At 35.1% G+C, this 9519-nt stretch overlaps 2 long non-coding RNA genes across 2 annotated transcripts; both read left to right on the plus strand.

Moving 5' to 3' along the window:
- Positions 1-1449: 1449 nt before the first annotated feature.
- On the plus strand, positions 1450-4098 carry LOC132731950 (uncharacterized). The gene is made up of 3 exons (XR_009625955.1): positions 1450-2002; positions 2282-2406; positions 2782-4098. It is a non-coding gene; the product is annotated as an uncharacterized LOC132731950 (long non-coding RNA).
- Positions 4099-5098: 1000 nt separating this feature from the next.
- LOC132731944 (uncharacterized) lies at positions 5099-6333 on the plus strand. The gene is made up of 2 exons (XR_009625954.1): positions 5099-6006; positions 6250-6333. It is a non-coding gene; the product is annotated as an uncharacterized LOC132731944 (long non-coding RNA).
- Positions 6334-9519: the final 3186 nt, after the last annotated feature.

A 9519-nucleotide genomic window follows, 5' to 3' on the forward strand; every position in this document is an offset into this window, starting at 1 on the left:
GAATAGCTTTCTACACTTCTGGGCTGGCAGATTTGTAAGATTGGAAGTTGTTTCAGTGTGGAGAGAGATGAACACTTTGTATGGTCAGGTAAAAATTGCTTTTGAAGTCGCAAGTAAGTCTCAATAAAGGCATTTCCAATTCTAGTTTTCTAACTAGCTATGTATTGGAAAGTTGGTGGTTCTACTCTTAAAAGGTGTCTGTCTTTGTCCCAAGTAAGTCTCAATAAAGCCATTTCCATTTCCTGATTTCTAGCTAGCTATGTTTTGGAAAGTTGGTGGTTCTACTCTTAAAAGGTGTCTGTCTTTGTCCGAAACAATGTCATTAAAGCATATTTTACTCTACCTTTAAAGCTTGACAGTCACCAAAATAGAATGTAGAATTGTATCTGTTTAATAGAAAAATTGCTTAGGTTACATTGTTACTTTTTGAGATTGCAATGTTGTTTTGTTAACCCCAGTGACATTTCAGTGAACCCTTGCAACATGTTGGCTGGATTTATGTCGGAATGTGTGTCACTGTGGCTGTGTGACATTGGTGAAGTGTGATTGTGCTGGAAAGTGACATGATGGAGCATTGGTAAATTATCTATTTTGAATTTGTGTAAGTCACAGGACAGCTGGAGTGCAACATGTATGGAGGCTCAATTTTTCAATAGCTTAGTAATAAATCAGTTACACATTCAGTAGATTGGAATTGTCTTTTGTAGATTTAAAGTCTATAACTTGGTAGACTGGAATATTGGTTGCTATAATCTGCTTGGCCAATGTTAACATTTTGAGATTGCAATGTTGTTCTGTTAACCCCAGTGACATTTCAGTGAACCCTTGCAACATGTTGGCTGGATTTATGTCGGAATGTGTGTGGCTGTGTGACATTGGTGAAGTGATTTTTATGACATTGGTGAAGTGTGATTGTGCTGGAAAGTGACATGATGGAGCATTGGTAAATTATCTATTTTGAATTTGTGTAAGTCACAGGACAGCTGGAGTGCAACATGTATGGAGACTCATATTTTCAATAGCTTAGTAATAAATCAGTTACACATGCGGCTAGCCGCAGCGAAATTATGGAACGCGTTACCACCTGACGTTAGAGACTGTAATACCTTGCCATGTTTTAAGAGAGCTCTCAAAACACATTATTTCATAAAGTTCTATGGACGTTAGTTCATAAATCATCATACATGTACTACTTTTGCTATATTATCAGTGTTAATTTTAATTGTGCCTTGATTTTAAACTAAATGTGTCTGTATTTCTTACCATCCTTTACTGGTTTTAGATTATCATTATTGTTTAATAGGTTTACTTAATTAATGTTGTACATTATGTCTTATATATATATATATGATTATGTTTTATCGGATTTATGTAAAGCACTCTTGAACATTTATTATTTATGAAAAGAGTGCTATAGAAATGTGGTATATAATAATAATAATAATTCAGTAGATTGGAATTGTCTTTTGTAGATTTAAAGTCTATAACTAGGTAGACTGGAATATTGGTTGCTATAATCTGCTTGGTACCAGCCCTTGCCTGAAACAATCAACATTTGGGGCATTTTTCCTACCAATAAAGGAGGCCGGCCAGTCGCCATATGACTTGACAATCAACTAAACAATTGTTTCTAGTTTAGCTAAGGGTTTGTTTAAGATATGATCAATGTTAACATTTTGAGATTGGAATGTTGTTTTGTTAACCCAGTGACTTTTCAGTAAACCTATAGACCATGGAGTCTGAATGGCTTAAGTGGCATTAAATGTGATGATGGATAGATGTCAGGAAATGGATGGTAAAAGCACACCTGTGACAGAGTAATGAAGTACTTGACATGCATGGTGGAAGTTGATCGAGACTATCAATTCTTCGAGAGGTCCAGCGACTTTATACTCGCAAGAAGGATATGGTATGGAATAGCTTTCTACACCTCTGGGCTGGCAGATTTGTAAGATTGGAAGTTGTTTCAGTGTGGAGAGAGATGAACACTTTGTATGGTCAGGTAAAATTTGCTTTTGAAGTCACAAGTAAGTCTCAATAAAGGCATTTTCATTTCTAGTTTTCTAACTAGCTATGTATTGGAAAGTTGGTGGTTCTACTCTTAAGAGGTGTCTGACTTTGTCCGAACAATGTCTTTCAGGCACATTTTCCTCTACCTTTAAAGCTTGACAGTCACCAAAATAGAATGTAGAATTGTATCTGTTTAATAGAAAAATTGCTTAGGTTACATTGTTACTTTTTGAGATTGCAATGCTGTTTTGTTAACCCAGTGACTTTTCAGTGAACCCTTGCAACATGTTGGCTGGATTTATGTCGGAATGTGTGTGGCTGTGTGACATTGGTGAAGTGATTTTTATGACATTGGTGAAGTGTGATTGTGCTGGAAAGTGACATGATGGAGCATTGGTAAATTATCTATTTTGAATTTGTGTAAGTCACAGGACAGCCGGAGTGCAACATGTATAGAGGCTCAATTTTTCAATAGCTTAGTAATAAATCAGTTACACATTCAGTAGATTGGAATTGTCTTTTGTAGATTTAAAGTCTATAACTAAGTAGACTGGAATATTTGTTGCTATAATCTGTTTGGTACCAGCCCTTGCCTGAAACAATCAACATTTGAGGCAATTTTCTACCAATAAAGGAGGCCGGCCAGTCGCCATATGACTTGACAATCAACTAAACAATTGTTTCTAGTTTAGCTAAGGGTTTGTTTAAGATATGGTCAATGTTAACATTTTGAGATTGGAATGTTGTTTTGTTAACCCAGTGACTTTTCAGTAAACCTATAGACCATGGAGTCTGAATGGCTTAAGTGGCATTAAATGTGATGATGGATAGATGTCAGGAAATGGATGGTAAAAAGCACACCTGTGACAGAGTAATGAAGTACTTGACATGCATGGTGGAAGTTGATCGAGACTATCAATTCTTCGAGAGGTCCAGCGACTTTATACTCGCAAGAAGGATATGGTATGGAATAGCTTTCTACACCTCTGGGCTGGCAGATTTGTAAGATTGGAAGTTGTTTCAGTGTGGAGAGAGATGAACACTTTGTATGGTCGGTAAAATTTGCTTTTGAAGTCACAAGTAAGTCTCAATAAAGGCATTTCCATTTCTAGTTTTCTAACTAGCTATGTATTGAAAAGTTGGTGGTTCTACTCTTAAAAGGTGTCTGTCTTTGTCCCAAGCAAGTCTCAATAAAGCCATTTCCATTACCTGATTTCTAACTAGCTATGTATTGGAAAGTTGATGGTTCTACTCTTAAAAGGTGTCTGTCTTTGTCCCAAGTAAGTCTTAATAAAGCCATTTCCATTTCTTGTTTTCTAACTAGCTATGTATTGGAAAGTTGGTGGTTCTACTCTTAAAAGGTGTCTTGTCTTTGTCCGGAACAATGTCATTAAGGCACATTTTCCTCTACCTTTAAAGCTTGACAGTCACCAAAATAGAACATAGAATTGTATCTGTTTAATAGAAAAAATGCTTAGGTTACATTGTTACTTTTTGAGATTGCAATGTTGTTCTGTTAACCCCAGTGACATTTCAGTGAACCCTTGCAACATGTTGGCTGGATTTATGTTGGAATGTGTGTGGCTGTGTGACATTGGCGAAGTGATTTTTATGACATTGGTGAAGTGAGATTGTGCTGGAAAGTGACATGATGGAGCATTGGTAAATGATCTATTTTGAATTTGTGTAAGTCATAGGACAGCTGGAGTGCAACATGTATGGAGGCTCAATTTTTCAATAGTTTAGTAATAAATCAGTTACACATTCAGTAGATTGGAATTGTCTTTTGTAGATTTAAAGTCTATAACTAGGTAGACTGGAATATTGGTTGCTATAATCTGTTTGGTACCAGCCCTTGCCTGAAATAATGAACATTTGGGGCTTTTTTCCTACCAATAAAGGAGGCCGGCCAGTCGCCATATGACTTTACAACCAACTAAACAATTGTTTCTAGGTTAGCTAAGGGTTTGTTTAAGATATGGTCAATGTTAACATTTTGAGATTGGAATGTTTTTTTGTTAACCCAGTGACTTTTCAGTAAACCTATAGACCATGGAGTCTGAAGGGCTTAAGTGGCATTAAATGTGATGATGGATAGATGTCATGAAATGGATGGTAAAAAGCACACCTGTGACAGAGTAATGAAGTACTTGACATGCATGGTGGAAGTTGATCGAGACTATCAATTCTTCGAGAGGTCCAGCGACTTTATACTCGCAAGAAGGATATGGTATGGAATAGCTTTCTACACCTCTGGGCTGGCAGATTTGTAAGATTGGAAGTTGTTTCAGTGTGGAGAGAGATGAACACTTTGTATGGTCGGTAAAATTTGCTTTTGAAGTCACAAGTAAGTCTCAATAAATGCATTTCCATTTCTAGTTTTCTAACTAGCTATGTATTGGAAAGTTGGTGGTTCTACTCTTCAAAGGTGTCTGTCTTTGTCCCAAGTAAGTCTCAATAAAGCCATTTCCATTTCTTGTTTTCTAACTAGCTATGTATTGGAAAGTTGGTGGTTCTACTCTTAAAAGGTGTCTTGTCTTTGTCGGGAACAATGTCATTAAGGCACATTTTCCTCTACCTTTAAAGCTGGACAGTCACCAAAATAGAACATAGAATTGTATCTGTTTAATAGAAAAAATGCTTAGGTTACATTGTTACTTTTTGAGATTGCAATGTTGTTCTGTTAACCCCAGTGACATTTCAGTGAACCCTTGCAACATGTTGGCTGGATTTATGTCGGAATGTATGTGGCTGTGTGACATTGGCGAAGTGATTTTTATGACATTGGTGAAGTGTGATTGTGCTGGAAAGTGACATGATGGAGCATTGGTAAATTATCTATTTTGAATTTGTGTTAGTCACAGGACAGCTGGAGTGCAACATGTATGGAGGCTCAATTTTTCAATAGCTTAGTAATAAATCAGTTACACATTCTGTAGATTGGAATTGTCTTTTGTAGATTTAAAGTCTATAACTAGGTAAACTGGATTATTGGTTTCTATAATCTGCTTGGTACCAGCCCTTGCCTGAAACAATGAACATTTGGGGCATTTTTCCTACCAATAAAGGAGGTCGGCCACTCGCCATATGACTTGACAATCAACTAAACAATTGTTTCTAGTTTAGCTAAGGGTTTGTTAAGATATGGTCAATGTTAACATTTTGAGATTGGAATGTTGTTTTGTTAACCCAGTGACTTTTCAGTAAACCTATAGACCATGGAGTCTGAATGGCTTAAGTGGCATTAAATTTGATGATGGATAGATGTCAGGAAATGGATGGTAAAAGCACACCTGTGACAAGAGTAATGAAGTACTTGACATGCATGGTGGAAGTTGATCGAGACTATCAATTCTTCGAGAGGTCCAGCGACTTTATACTCGCAAGAAGGATATGGTATGGAATAGCTTTCTACACCTCTGGGCTGGCAGATTTGTAAGATTGGAAGTTGTTTCAGTGTGGAGAGAGATGAACACTTTGTATGGTCAGGTAAAATTTGCTTTTGAAGTCACAAGTAAGTCTCAATAAAGGCATTTCCATTTCTAGTTTTCTAACTAGCTATGTATTGGAAAGTTGGTGGTTCTACTCTTAAAAGGTGTCTGTCTTTGTCCCAAGTAAGTCTCAATAAAGCCATTTCCATTTCTTGTTTTCTAACTAGCTATGTATTGGAAAGTTGGTGGTTCTACTCTTAAAAGGTGTCTTGTCTTTGTCCGGAACAATGTCATTAAGGCACATTTTCCTCTACCTTGAAAGCTTGACAGTCACCAAAATAGAATGTAGAATTGTATCTGTTAAATAGAAAAATTGCTTAGGTAACATTGTTACTTTTTGAGATTGCAATGTTGTTCTGTTAACCCCAGTGACATTTCAGTGAACCCTTGCAACATGTTGGCTGGATTTATGTCGGAATGTGTGTGGCTGTGTGATATTGGCGAAGTGATTTTTATGACATTGGTGAAGTGTGATTGTGCTGGAAAGTGACATGATGGAGCATTGGTAAATTATCTATTTTGAATTTGTGTAAGTCACAGGACAGGTGGAGTGCAACATGTATGGAGACTCAATTTTTCAATAGCTTAATAAATCAGTAACACATTCAGTAGATTGGAATTGTCTTTTGTAGCTTAAAAGTCTATAACTAGGTAGACTGGAATGTTGGTTGCTTTACTCTAGTAAAATATGGTCAATGTTAACATTTTGAGATTGGAATGTTGTTTTGTTAACCCAGTGACTTTTCAGTAAACCTATAGACCATGGAGTCTGAATGGCTTAAGTGGCATTAAATGTGATGATGGATAGATGTCAGGAAATGGATGGTAAAAGCACACCTGTGACAGAGTAATGAAGTACTTGACATGCATGGTGGAAGTTGATCGAGACTATCAATTCTTCGAGAGGTCCAGCGACTTTATACTCGCAAGAAGGATATGGTATGGAATAGCTTTTTACACCTCTGGGCTGGCAGATTTGTAAGATTGGAAGTTGTTTCAGTGTGGAGAGAGATGAACACTTTGTATGGTCAGGTAAAATTTGCTTTTGAAGTCACAAGTAAGTCTCAATAAATGCATTTCCATTTCTAGTTTTCTAACCAGCTATGTATTGGAAAGTTGGTGGTTCTACTCTTAAAAGGTGTCTGTCTTTGTCCCAAGTAAGTCTCAATAAAACCATTTCCATTTCTTGTTTTCTTACTAGCTATGTATTGGGAAGTTGATGGTTCTACTCTTAAAAGGTGTCTGTCTTTGTCCGAAACAATGCCATTAAAGCACATTTTCCTCTACCTTTAAAGCTGGACAGTCACCAAAATAGAATGTAGAATTGTATCTGCTTAATGGAAATATTGTATAGATTATACTGTGACTTTTAGAGAATGCAATGTTGTTCTGTTAACCCCAGAGATATTTCAGAAAACCCTTGCAACATGTTGGCAAGATTGATGTCGGAAGTTGTGTTGATGGATTTATGTTGGAATGTGGATGGTTGTGTGACATTGGTGAAGATTTGTCAGATTTGGAGTTGCTCCAGTGTGGAGAGAGATGGAAACAGTGTATCGATTAAAATAAACTACTCAAGGATGTCACAGGTACGTCTCATTATATATAACAAGTCGGGACACAGTGTTTATAATAAAATACAGTCCATCCTTGATGTTTCGAATTTCTTTAGATTGAAAATTTACTTTCAATAATTGATGGATTTGAATAATCAAAATACCAATATAGCGATGACAACAAATATTCAACTTTTGGTCATATGCCAATCATAGCAAATGTACCGTTTACAACACACTTGTTTCCATTAGTCAGTCGAAAAAATGAACAACAAAAGATGTGTATAAAATAAAGTTTTATTGGCAAATATTTGCATTTTATTCTCCATAATAATTTATGTAGAACATGTAGTTACATGAAAATTATGACTGTCATCTTCAAGCATTTACAGTAATAATTACACAGTGTAGAGTTTTAATCATAAATATGATGCATATTCATTATTAAAATATCTATTGTTAGTGGACATAATGCACTGATTTGAAATAGAAAAAGAAATTTTTTGGTATTCATATACAAAAACATGGTAGTATTTGCTTGTTTATTGATTTCTCTATTTCAATTGTTTACTTTCATTCTTTAATAAAAATTAGTAAATTGAATGCGTTTAACCGTCCAATAATTAAATAAGAAATAACTGGATTGCAGGTGATTTTTGGTAATAAAGAAATTTATGAAAACAACATTGTCTAAATACACACATGCGGTTGTTAGAAAATTTTTCACTAGTCCCGGTCAGCGATGGATCAGTGTCAGTTTGTCAGGCTGTGAATTTCTTTCATAATTGTAAAATCAGACCAAAGTTTAACTTAAAAAAAAAGAGGTATTCAGTTAATGCATTTGGAATAATATGTTTGTATTTATATTGATTTATATAATACTGCACGTTTGTAACGTCAATTTTTGTTGGATAATCGTGACGTTTATATACACGGCTGCTGTCAATTGATAAAGAAATCTCACATTTTTCTCTAAAAAAGAAGTTTGCAGTATTATAAATTCCTTATAAATATTCAGGACAGGTTATATGGCCAAATATTAACGGTTGTTTGCAATATAACCCTCGCCTAGTGGCTTGGGTTATATTTCCAAACAACCGTTTATATAGGGCCATATAACCTGTCAACATTCTTTATAACTAATAATATAGAGATAAAATTGGACTGCTGATCTACTTCGGATAATACCAGGTATTGAATAAAGGGTTGTCCAATAACTTCTGTATAGGTTCCAAAAATTTTAAATATCAAGCTATTAATCCATGTATCCATCAGCAAGCCTTAAAATTATCTTTGTATTTTGGTAAGGTTGGTTATATGGAGTTTAAAACAAATTGTGAATGTTAAGCATCTGTTAAAAGGTTAGAACGATATTTTATTCAACATGTCTTTATAGTTAAAAACATGAGACTAATATAAATATGTTGGCACCATCTGCTTCCATAATACAAAAAAAATTCTTTTTTGCTAGGCAATAAGATTTTTTGGGTAGCTGTAATTTTTGTGGGTAGGCTGTGGGAGCAATATTTGAGCCGTGTCATGACAAAACCAACATAATGGGTTTGCGACCAGCATGGATCCAGACCGCGCAGTCTGATCAGGATCCATGCTGTTCGCTTACAAACCCTATTACAAGTAGAGAAACTGATAGCATCCGCGCAGTCTGATCAGGATCCATGCTGGTAGCAAACCCATTATGTTGGTTTTGTCATGACACGGCTCATTTTATTTTAGGCCTAATCAAACTGAATATGCATACACAGAATGATTTGTTGAGAATATAATAAATTATTACAGGTAACTTAAGAAATAATAACATTTCAGCAATGTTTATCGACTATTTAATACCGGTTTAGAGTTTTGAAGCATAGGAATTGACATAAAGGCTGTAGGCCTGAGTGGTAAATTTTCTCTCATCATAATGAGGAATGCTCAAGTACCAAGTAGACATTACTATGCTGCCAATTTTTGTAAAACATTGTTCTATTTCACACCCTACTCTTGCTAATGTTTAAAAGTTATGAAACAAAATAAAAAAGATTAGAAAACAATTTTTCACGTTATTATTCAAGAATATTTTTATCAAATTTTCAACAATTTAAACTTGCATGTCAGACTGTATTGTTTTGTGTTTACATCAGTGCTTAATAAGTCATTCTTTAAACCCCACCAATGTCAGTCAGGGATTTTTTTTTGGCTTATTTTATTGCCGATATTCGGTCATATTCCCAATTGAAAATAGTATATTATTTTCCCAATACACAAGAAAAAAATCCCAATTGGAAATTACAAAATATAGAAATATTAAATAACAATTTCTAAAATCTTTGAAAATGAAGGACTTTTTCACTGTTATGGTTCTTAAATGTTTGAAGATGCCATCCTAGACAGTTATTCTTTCCATTTAATAAATCACTGCAAAATTTAAGTCCTGATTTTTTTTCCCATTTTTAGCTCACCGT

This window comes from Ruditapes philippinarum, unplaced genomic scaffold (assembly GCF_026571515.1).
Source record: "Ruditapes philippinarum isolate M1 unplaced genomic scaffold, ASM2657151v2 ctg1754_1_1_1_1, whole genome shotgun sequence".
Lineage (NCBI taxonomy): Eukaryota > Metazoa > Mollusca > Bivalvia > Venerida > Veneridae > Ruditapes > Ruditapes philippinarum.